We start from the raw sequence: 12,337 nt of genomic DNA on the forward strand, positions 1-12,337 counted from the left end.
CCAGGAAAGGGATAAGCAACAGAGGGTTTTAATAGTGTTACATGGAAAACAAGATGAATTTTAAGTGAATTTAGGACACAGCTTTTTCGAAGGGCATGCCATCTTCAGGTTCAGTGTAGACAACCAAACTAGATTACCGGGTGCCAGTAACAGTTCTCCACATTTCTTTTTATCAAAAACTTCTTTATTGTGTTCCTGTGTCCTGGCCATAGTTTCTTGCAAGAGTTGATTGTTGAGAGAAAAAAAAATAATTGTTTCATGAACTGCTGGTACAGGACATTCTGGGATGAAGCTGGGCAGGAATGATGGATGGAAGCCATAATTGGCAAAAAATGGGGTTTGTTTTGTAGCAGAGTGCGTAGAATTGTTGTAGACGAATTCAGCCAGCGGAAGCAAAGAGATCCAGTCATCTTGAGTAAATGAAGAAAAGCAGTGGAGGTATTGTTTGAGGGTTTCGTTGGTCCTCTCTGTTTGCCCATTTGTCTGGGGGTGATAAGTGGAAGAGAAAGATAGCTTGATCTTCAAAGCTTTGCATAAGGACCTCCAGAATCGGGAAGTAAATTGTACCCCCCGATCTGAGACAATGTTGGCCGGTACTCCATGGAGTCTGATGATTTCTCTGATGAATACCTGTGCAGTCTCAGAAGCAGAGGGAGTGCCTTTCATAGGGATAAAGTGTGCCATTTTTGACAACCGATCTACCACCACAAAGATGGTGGTATGGTCCTTTGCTGGGGGTAACTCTACAATGAAGTCTATGGATAACATCTTCCAGGGTCTATCCGGAACAGGCAGTGGTCTCAATAATCCCCAGGCCTTGGCTCTACTGCTCTTGTTCCTAATGCAAGTGACACAGGATTCCACAAACTTCTTGCAGTCTCTGCCTACCTGAGGCCACCAGAAGGTACGTTGTACCAAATCGGTGGTTTTAGTTATGCCAAAATGTCCAGCTAGTGCGTGATCGTGACAGAGTTCTAATATAGGGACTCGTATGCTTTCAGGTGCAAAAATCTTGTCCCTGTACCAAAACAACCTGTCTTTTGCTCGTAGTTCCAATTTAGCGGGGGGCATCCACCCTAGAGTAGCCTGCTTGATCCGGGAGAGCAAATCTTAATGCAGCAGAAGAAAATTCCCTGGAGAAAGAATGGTATCGGGGGAAGTCATTTCTTTGGATTTGTGAAACATTCTGGATAGGGCGTCAGGTTTTGTATTCTTAGAGCCTGGCCGGTAAGTAACATGGAAAGAGAACCTGGAGAAAAACAACGCCCATCTGGCCTGCTGTGGCTTCAACCTCTTTGCCGACCTCAAGTACTCTAAGTTCTTATGATCAGTGAAGATCAAGATTGGGTGAGTTGCTCCTTCAAGTAAGTACCGCCATTCTTCAAGTGCAGATTTGATTGGCAGCAGTTCCCTATCCCCCACATCGTAATTCCTTTCGGCAGTCGAAAGTTTGCAGGATAAGAAGGCTACCGGGTGGAGCAGTGCCTTGGCTCCTTGGCGTTGGGAGAGTTCTGCTAAAACAGCGATCTCAGAAGCATCTACCTCAAGTACAAATGGCAGGGCGGTATCAGAGTGTTTTAAAACGGAGGCAGGTGTAACCAATTCTTTGAGAGATTCAAAGGCAACTTGAGCTTCTGGGGTCCAATGGAAGCGAACCCCCAGTTTGGTTAATTGGGTAATAGGGGCAATGATGGTAGAAAACCCCTTAATGAATTTCCGGTAGAAATTAGCGAATCCAACGAAACGCTGGATTCCTTTTTTGTCAACAGGAACTGGCCAGTCAAGTATTGCAGCGATCTTCTGCGGATCCATCTTGATACCTTCTATGGAGATGACTAATCCAAGGAATGATATACTCTCTTGTTCGAATTCACATTTTTCTGACTTTGCGTACAGGCCATGCTGTTGAAGTCGTGTCAAAACACACCTGACGTGTCTGCGATGAGCATCTAGGGAGGAAGAAAAGATTAGAATATCGTCTAAGTAGACAATGACAAACAGATCTGAATAATCCCGGAAAACATCGTTAATAAAATACTGGAATGTGTCAGGAGCGTTACATAACCCAAAGGGCATTTCTAGGTACTCAAATTGCCCAAAAAGGGTGCGGAACGCCGTTTTCTCCTTCCCTGATGCGGTCCAAGTTATAGGCTCCTCGAAGATCAAGTTTAGTAAAGATAGTAGCTGTTCCCAGTCTCTGGAATAACTCGGGGACCAAGGGAAGGGGGTACCTGTTCTTGACGGTAATTTTATTTAGCTCACGGTAGTCTATGCAAGGCCGAAGTGTGTGATCCTTCTTCTCTACAAAAAAGCTACCCGCACCTGCCGGGGAAGTGGATGGACAAATGAAACCCTTCTTTAAGTTTTCATCGATATAGTCCTTAAGGGCCACCTGTTCTAACTCGGTTAACGGGAAGATTCTTCCGAAGGGAATTTCGGCCCCTGGAAGGAGCTCGAGAGGGCAATCATAAGCCCGATGGGGAAGTAGAGTTTCTGCTCCTTTCTTGCTGAACACGTCAATGAAGTCATGGTAGGCTTTCGGGACAGTTTGGCATAGCTTCAGTGTCCAGACATAGCAAAGGAAAGGGCCCATGGGGGTCCTTTGAGGCACAGAATTGCTGGCAATAAGGAGAGGAAAAAGTGACCTCCCCTGTGGCCCAGTTGACACCAGGATTGTGGGCTTGTAGCCAAGGCATTCCAAGAATTTCAGGAAACAGAGGTGAGGAGATAATGTCCATACGAAGCAGTTCGTGGTGGGCACCGGCAATGGTGACTGGCAAAGGGGAAGTCTCTTGGATAACCGGCCCAGATTTAATAGTGGACCCATCAGCCAGGTGAATGGACAGTCTTTGGGTCCTAGGAAGCAGAGGAATCTGATGTCTTGTTGTCCATAAAGCAGCTGCAGGCTCCTGAATTAATAATGGCGGGCACTGACAGAGTCTTTCCTGGAAGCTGTAAACAGATAGAGAGGGCAAGATGAGAAGAGGTCTGGATTCCAGTAAGCACATGTTCAGGAGATTTTCGGAAACACTTACGAAGTTTAGTAGGGCAATTCTTGACATAGTGACCGGGTTCCCCCGCAGTAGAGACATAAATTATTTTCCCGGCAGCGTTGGCGCTCTTCCATAGTAAGAGAAGGGCGAAGCACCCCCAACTGCATGGGTTCCGAAGTGTCCGTTGTAGAAGTGGACTGAGAGGTAGGGGCCGGATGCAGGTGACTGGGCACTCTAGGTAACATCCAGGTTGGTCGGGAAAATCCAGTTGCATTTTTCGACCTACATTCCCTCAGCCGCCGGTCAATCTGTATGGCAAGATTGATTAATGCGTCTAGGGTCTGAGGCACACCAACTCGGGCTAGCTCGTCCTTCAAAGGGTCAGACAGTCCCATGCGAAACTGGTAACGGAGTGCAGCGTCATTCCAGTCAGTGTCTGCGCTCCACCACCGAAATTCAGCCACATAATCTTCCGCCGCTCAGCGCCCTTGCTGAAGAGAGTGCAGTGCGGCGAAGTACAGTTCACAGGAATTGCGAAGCGCCCTGAATTTGCTGAATTTGCTACGTTCCCCAGCAAATTTTTCGGGTGTGGGGACACGTGGTTCGGGCGGAAGCATCACCCTAGTAGGAGAGGATGTGGTGCCTGTAGAAGAGGTAGAGGCTTGAGGGGTTCCTTGAATTCCAGTGGGGGAAGACAGTACTTTGACCCGTTCCTCCAACCGGGTGTATCCTTCCTGAAGGCTTTTGACAGCCTGGGTCAGGCCTGCTAAGTGCAAACAAAGTTCCTGCATAGGAGAGGTTCCCTGCTCAGGCTCAGACATGGCTGTTTGCTACTGTTACGTACCTAAAGGGTGAGCCCGAATTGCAGAGGATGGCCTCTCCTACGCCTCCGACTCGAGGGCCCCTGGTAGTGGTGACAGGGGTGCAGGAGTGCGGAGTGGTATGAGTGCCTGGCAGGATCAACAGCAGAAGGATCAGATGGCCGGCACAGCTGATGGGATGGATCAGTAGACAGGAACTGCAGACTGGACAACTCAGCAGACAGGACAGCAGACTGGATGAATCAGGCAGACAGGTGAGCAGTCTGGATGGCTCAGCAGACAGGCCCAGCAGACTGGATGATCAGCAGACAGGTGAACAGCCTGGATGGCTCAGCAGACTGGAGGAATCAGCAAACAGGTGAGCAGCCGGGATGGCTCAGCAGACAGGCCCAGCAGACTGGATGGATCAGCAGACAGGTGAACAGCCTGGATAGCTCAGCAGACAGGTGAACAGCCTGGATAGCTCAGCAGACAGGCTCAGCAGACTGGATGGGAGTCCAGGATCGTCAGACAGGCCGGGTCAGTAAGCAGGCTGGCAGCAGAGGTACAAAAGGAGCAGGCAGAGGGATCGTCAAACAAGCCAAGGATCAAGTACAGGCAGATAACAGGAATAGTCTCAAAGCAAGCCGGGTCAAAACAGGAGCAGATATCAGGTTTTCAGGGAACACATACACAGAGCTGCAGAGCAAACAGCAATGATGCAAGTGCCAGACAAGTTTAAATAACCCGCCAGACACTAACAAGTGCATGTGCTCATGCGCATAGACGCCCGCAATCGTGCACCGATGGACCTAATCTGCCTGTTACTGGCAGGATCTTCATGACACAGCCCTTATACTCTGGATATGACGCTGAGCACGTGCACTCAACTTCTGGCCAGGCTCTACATCTTCAGTAAAAGAATGTCCATTCAACCCTTTGGAAAGACCACCAATTACTGGTCCCATCAGTGGATTGCTGTTCCATATGAATAAACAGTGATAGAGGCCAGGCTTGGAGACTTGGGGAATATGAGTGTGGCTCCCACAGCATACATCCTAGGCTGGTCATACAGTATATAATTTTCTTGTACAATTTTCCTTTAGATTTACCAAAACTACAAAAAATTAGGTTAAACCTAAACACTTTGAATTTGTATGCAGTTAGGCAGGCCCTTGCACTGTAAATCTAAAGGAAACTGTATAAGAAAATTGTATAGAGGAGGAGTGGGGATCGGTAAATATAAGAGTTGGATGGGACGTGGGGTGGGGCCAATTTAAAGGATATTTGCACTAAATGTACAATCATCCTCTAATGATTCCATTGCCAATTTTCTGAGCCTGTTCTACTTCTGTGCCTCTGTAAAGATAATATTTAAAAGTTTCTTTTTGGTATTACAGGCTTTCCAAAGGTGAGGAATATCACTCGCTCCTGGGGTGGAACTTTCAGCTTAGATGTGCATCATTTTTACCCAGAAAAAATTACTGTATCGTGGGAGGTGATTCAGCCACCGTCAAGCACAGAGCCTCATCCCATAGAATCTACCATTATAATAACTCAAAACCAAGATGGAACTTTCAATGCCACCAGCACTTGTGAAAGCCTCAGAGGGCTGATCAATGAAAACGAGGTATATGTTGTGCGAGCCGTGGTGAGTCACAGAAAACTGAAACACGTAAAACAAAGAGAATGGAGAAGCGATGATAAAGATACCAAAAGTATGATCAATAATTTATTAAGGACAACATTGTCATAAATCTGACATGGTTGAAGCCCAAAATTCAAAATATAATTTCACTAAAATGACTGGTTTTCAATTAGACACATACTTGAGGTGATTGTAGCTGTATTAGTGCAATTGTGACAGAGTACTGTCCGTGATACTTTTTTTATTTGCACTGACATATCATTTTTCATGGACGAGCTTTCGGGGGGTGTCCCTTTCTTCAAGGTCCAAGCAGTACTGATTCACAAAAGTTTTAGCAGAAGCTAAAATGTTAAAACAAAACAAAAAAAAATAAAAATTAGACACATAAACACAACTCCAGTTCAAGGTTTGCTTACTTAATTCAAAAAATGTGATTACCTTTCTTTACATTTTGTAGCTCCTGATAAAAAGCATGAACTGTGGAAAAATGAGAGATGAGGAAGATTAGTTCATTTTTTAGATATTCGTGTGTTTACTTTAAGGAGGTATTCCAGGTAACACCGTAACGTGGGGGAGGGAGGATAAACCTCAGTCCTATGTTATCTCCAAGCCAAGACCTTGAGCTTAAAGTGATTGTAAAGTCTCTCTTTTTTTTTCCTATAAAAATAACAAACATGTTATACTTACCTGCTCTGTTACAATAGATTTGCACAGAGCAGCTTGGATCCTCCTCTTCTCGGGTCCCTATTCTGTGCTCCTGGCCCCTCCCTCCTGTTGAGTGTCCCCACAGCAAACAGCTTGCTATGGGGGGCACCTGAGCCGAGTCACAGCTCCCTGTGTCCATTCAGATACGGAGCCCCGACCTGCCTCGCCCCCTCTCTTCCCTGATTGTCTTCGATTGACAGCAGCGGCAGCCAATGGCACCGCTGCTGTGTCTCAGCCAATCAGGAGGGAGAATCTCGGATGGCTGAGACACTCATGGACATTGCTGGACAGAGAGGGACCCCAGGTAAGTGTTAGGGGGGCTGAGAGGGGCTGCTGCAAACAGAAGGATTTTTATCTTAATGATAAATCATTAAGATAAAAAAAAATTCTGCCTTTACAACCCCTTTAACAAACCAGGGAGAGAGTGAAAGGAAGCTGCTGGTGGAACCATTATTAAAATGAACCTATTTTTTTTTTTTTTTATATAATCTTTATTTTAAGGATATTTCCATGAAAAACATACAGAGAGACATAGCATAACAGTTAATACATACGAAGTATGTACGAATTACATAAGGGGGTGTTATGTATCAAATGAATATGTGTATTACCCAGGATCTTACACACATCAGGGGCAATATGGTAGGGGGATATTTATTGTCATCTAATCCAGTGTTTCTCAACTCCAGTCCTCAAGGCGCACCAACAGGTCATGTTTTCAGGATTTCCACTATTTTGCACAGGTGATTTGATCAGTTTTCACTGCCTTAGTAATTACCACAGCCGTTTCATCTGAGGGAAATCCTGAAAACATGACCTGTTGGTGCGCCTTGAGGACTGGAGTTGAGAAACCCTGATCTAATCAACACTTATAAATTCACACAACCATTGATCGCCCCTATTGCACCCTGATGGAGGATCCCAGAACAAGACTATAACCATCAGTCAACTGTATGGGTTTAACTGGAACCCATAGTACCTGAGACCAGGTCGAACGCCAGGTCATAAACCTTGATGTAAGCCATAACATACTGTAATTATTCTTTTTATAATAATGAAAGTATCAGAAAAAACAGGAAAAAGAAAAAAGGGGGAGGGGGGGGGGACAAAGGGAGAACGAAAAAGAAAAGGAAATGTTACACCTCTTATCATATTCAACCATATTGAACTGCTCTGGGCTTATTAGAGCACGTCTGTGTATCAGTCACCTGTTGGTAGTTACTTCAATATCTGTCAAAAAACAACCTCAGACGCAGGGGCGTTGCTAGGTGGCAAAAAGACCAGGGGCTTCAGCCCGAAGTCCGATGTTGGCACCGATGGGGGGGGGGGGGGGGTCGTGAGTGGTCATGGCACGGGGTTTTTTGGCTGAGCGCTGGGGTTGTGTGGCGGGGGGTAAGCTTACTTGCTGGTTGCTGCCTGGGGCTTAGCAGTGCCCATCAATTTTGACCACTAATCTCAGCTACCTGACACACTGACCTACCTAACATACACTGACCTGACATACATACATACACCTACCTAACATACACTGACCTGACATACATACATACATACATACACCTACCTAACATACACTGACCTGACATACATACATACATACATACACCTACCTAACATACACTGACCTGACATACATACATACATACATACACCTACCTAACATACACTGACCTGACATACATACATACATACATACATACACCTACCTAACATACACTGACCTGACATACATACATACATACACCTACCTAACATACACTGACCTGACATACATACATACACCTACCTAACATACACTGACCTGACATACATACATACATACACCTACCTAACATACACTGACCTGACATACATACATACACCTACCTAACATACACTGACCTGACATACATACATACATACACCTACCTAACATACACTGACCTGACATACATACATGCACCTACCTAACATACACTGACCTGACATACATACATACACCTACCTAACATACACTGACCTGACATACATACATACACCTACCTAACATACACTGACCTGACATACATACATACATACATACACCTACCTAACATACACTGACCTGACATACATACATACATACATACACCTACCTAACATACACTGACCTGACATACATACATACATACATACACCTACCTAACATACACTGACCTGACATACATACATACATACATACATACACCTACCTAACATACACTGACCTGACATACATACATACATACATACACCTACCTAACATACACTGACCTGATATACATACATACATACATACACTGACCTGACATACATACATACATACACCTACCTAACATATACTGACCTGACATACATACATACACCTACCTAACATACACTGACCTGACATACATACATACACCTACCTAACATACACTGACCTGACATACACTGACCTACCTAACATACCGTGACATACATACACTGACCTCACCTACCTGACCAGGAGACAGACTTCATGTGTCCAGGTGTCCTGCAGTTCAGTTCAGCTGTAGTGTGCGGTGTGCAGCCCACTCATCATGTGGCACAGCAGGCAGCCAGAGGAGAGGAGACTGCTTGAATTTCATCGCCTGGACCTTGGAGCTCCAGGCTTTGTCCTGCACGTAGATATACAAAGTAGAGCCTGCCTCCCAGTCCCAGCACGGCCAGCAGGCACAAGGCGGTATGGAGAAGACTCTTCTGCCTCCTGCTGCACACTCCGGTGCCCATGATCAGACACACCGAGATCTGGAGCTCTTCACTCTGCCATCCGCCCCCAGCACAGCTCCTCTTCAGGTTATCCTCATCCCCGCCTCCTCTACAATAATCGGTGCAGTCACTGGCAGTGGCACATCTCGCCAGATCGCTCCTCCGCTGCCCTGATCTATCTGAGCGCGGGGAGCGGGGATCTCAGTGATGTGGCGCGGCGGATTGTAATTCCCGCCTTCTGGAGCGTGCAGCGCCTATGATGGACGTCACACGTCCCGCGGTCCCAGCATTGGACCAGTGGGATGTCCATCATAGCTCCAGAAGTCGGGACCTGTATGTCATTTGGCCACACTCGGCCGCACTCGGATCAGATCGGTCCCCGCTCGTCAGCGGCCGGCGGCGCTCGGGGCTAACAATTAAACGGTGCCTTCTTGACACTCGGGGCTTTTCGGGGACCAATTCGGGGCTTCAGCCCCCCCTAGCCACCCCCTCCCGACGCCCCTGCTCAGACGCGAGGATCAATTGGGGTTCTGTATTTGAGAAGATCCTCTGGCTGGCACCTTCCCCTGACCTGTGTAGTGCATCCATGTGGCCCATATCGAGTAGAACTTTTCGTATTTGTCTTTACACTTCGCCATCCATTCCTCTGCGGCCATAATATTATCAACCAACCCTATCCATTCGGCACGTGTGGGTATTTGAGGCTTTTTCCAATGTATAGGGATCAGCCTTCGAGCTGCGTTAAGTAAGTGTGGTAAAATTGACTTTCGATACTGGCCGAGAGGAATGGTAGGGAAGTGCAGTAAGGATTCCAGTGGTGAGTCTGGGAGTTCCACATCCAAGATGAGTTTAATTTGAGTATGTATGTCCAACCAGAATGGTCGTAATTTGGGGCATTCCCACCAAATGTGGAGGAATGAACCCCGAAGCCCGCATTCCCTCCAGCATGCGGCGGAAAGAGACGGATAGATCTTAGTGAGCTTAGCGGGGACCCTGTACCACCTGGTCAAAACCTTATAGCTGTTCTCTTGCATTTTGGTGTCAACAGTGCTCGAATGGGTAAGGCGGAAAAGATGTTCTAATTGAGGTTCTGTAAAGGTGTGGTTAAGATCTTTCTCCCACTCCCTAATAAATCCCAGTTTTCCCTCTTCCTGTGAAGATTGCAGTAGCTCATATAACACGGAGATCGCATGGGGGGTGATAGAGGATGACATACATAATCGTTCAAAAGGCGATGCCACCGTGGGGGAACGAACCCCCTGTGGTAAGCTATCAATAAAATGTTTAAGCTGTCTATATCGCCATTCGTCCATTGGGAATGGGCCGAACAGTTCCCTCAACTTAGCCAATGGTAGTAGGCCTTGATCCTGAACAAATCTACCGCATCTGATCTCTCCATCAGCTGTCCACATACGGAAAAAAGATGGGTGTTCCCCCGGAGTGAACCATGGGAAGCCACCTAGGGGTGCCAGAGGGGAAATCGCCGGAGCGAGCTTCCCTTTCCTATTCAAGGCATCCCACACGTTTAAGGTGTGTGAAGCCATAGGAGAGACCAGCATTGACAGACCTCTGTTCTCCCTGGGAACCCATGGTGCATGTGATAGATTTCGGCCAGCTAGGAATTTATCGAGCGGGACCCACAGTTTAAGGGAGACATTGTGATACCAATCCAAAATACGCTGTAAGGCTATAGCTTCATAGTACTTGCGTATCATTGGGACCCCCATTCCCCCTCTTGCTTTAGGGCGTTGTATCGTGCAAAGGGCTAGTCTGGGGCACTTCCCACTCCATATATACTGTATAAACAGGCTGTTGAGGGTTGAGATTAAAGTCCTAGGCAGGGCGATGGGCACCATCTGCAGGAAAAATAAAATGCGGGGTAGCACATTCATCTTCAAAATGCTGACTCGGCCCATCCATGAGAATGCATCTCTATTCCAAGATTTTAGGTCTGTTCTGATGTTAGTGAGCAGTAGTGAATAGTTACATGTATAGAGCTGGGAACACTGTGTGGGCAGGTATATCCCCAAATATTTCAGGGAGGTCTGGCACCACGTAAACGAGAAGGCAGTCTGCAGCTGTGTACGTAAAGCTATGGGTATATTTAGGGACAAGATCTCAGATTTGTTGTAGTTGATCTTAAAGTTAGATAATAAGTGAAATTCCTTCAGTTCTGCCATGATGTTGGGTAGTGATATGAGGCTCCGAGACGTAGAATAAGACGTCATCCGCGTAGGCGGAAAGCTTATGTTCAGTTGGCCCCACAGTGAAGCCCCTGATATCCCTATTAAGGCGTATTTTGTTTAGCAAGGGCTCCAATGTCAGAGCAAAGATCAAAGGGGATAAAGGACACCCCTGGCGTGTCCCATTATGTATTGGAAAGGCGTCTGACAGTAAACCATTCACCTTTACTCTAGCTGTTGGAGAACTGTATAGGGAGGATATCCATGAGAGCATGCTGGGGCCCAGGCCAAGCCTGGTCAGCACTGCCCTCATGTAAGTCCAATCAACCCTATCGAATGCCTTTTCGGCATCGGTAGAGAGCAAGAGACGAGGATGTGCTGTGGTCCAAGACTCTGCCCAGTGTATCAGTTGGAGTGCTCTATTGGAGTTGTCCCTGGCTTCCCTACCCATTATGAATCCCGTCTGGTCAGGGTGTATAAGTGACGGAAGGATCGGTTTGAGTCTATTGGCCAGAATTTTTGCTAGGATTTTGACATCGGTGTTTAGAAGGGATATCGGCCTATAGCTCCCTGGCATGGAATGATCTTTCCCTTCTTTTGGAAGGACTGTGATATGCGCCATCAGAGCTTCCTTAGGCATCACCGTACCGGAAGCCAAGGCTGTAAAATAAGCACACATGGGTTCCGAGAGTACTTCTGAGTACTTCTTATAGTATGCGTTAGTATAGCCGTCTGGACCCGGGCTTTTCCCATTAGGGAGATCTTTAATCACAGTCTTAATTTCTAAAAGGGAGATAGGTATATCCAGCTGTTTACTAATGGAAGCCGCCAGCTGTGGGCATTGGGCTTCTGTAAGGTATTGTGCAATACGGTCAGTCCGTTGGGTATCCGTTAGACCAGATACTGTGCTCGGGAGGTGATATAGCTGAGCATAATATTCTTTGAAGGCGTGGGCTATTCTTGAGGAGTGCACTACCGGTGTACCTGTTGTCGAAGTCAGTTTGTGTACATGGCCTGAAGCCCGTTGGGGCCTAAGAGCTCTCGCCAATAGTCGCCCACACTTATTACCAAATTCGTAGAATTTGTGTGCTACATGCCTCATTCGTGCCCTGATCCTAGCATCCAGCAGTCTGGATAAATCCTGTCTGAGGGCCTGTAATTCTGAGGTGACTGTAGGGGTTATGTGTCGTTTGTGTATCAGTTCTGTTTTTTGAATCTTCCCTAATAGGTCCTGCAATTCCCCTTCTCTAGCCCTCTTTAATCTTGATCCCTGAGATATTA

General features: G+C 46.7%; 1 protein-coding gene across 2 annotated transcripts in view; it reads left to right on the forward strand.

Moving 5' to 3' along the window:
- LOC141148597 (uncharacterized) overlaps positions 1-12,337 on the forward strand; it is a 406,627-nt gene that overhangs the window by 312,102 nt on the left and 82,188 nt on the right. The gene's annotated exons all lie outside the window — the stretch shown is intronic.

The sequence above is a fragment of the Aquarana catesbeiana genome, linkage group LG06 (genome assembly GCF_042186555.1).
Source record: "Aquarana catesbeiana isolate 2022-GZ linkage group LG06, ASM4218655v1, whole genome shotgun sequence".
Taxonomy (NCBI): domain Eukaryota; kingdom Metazoa; phylum Chordata; class Amphibia; order Anura; family Ranidae; genus Aquarana; species Aquarana catesbeiana.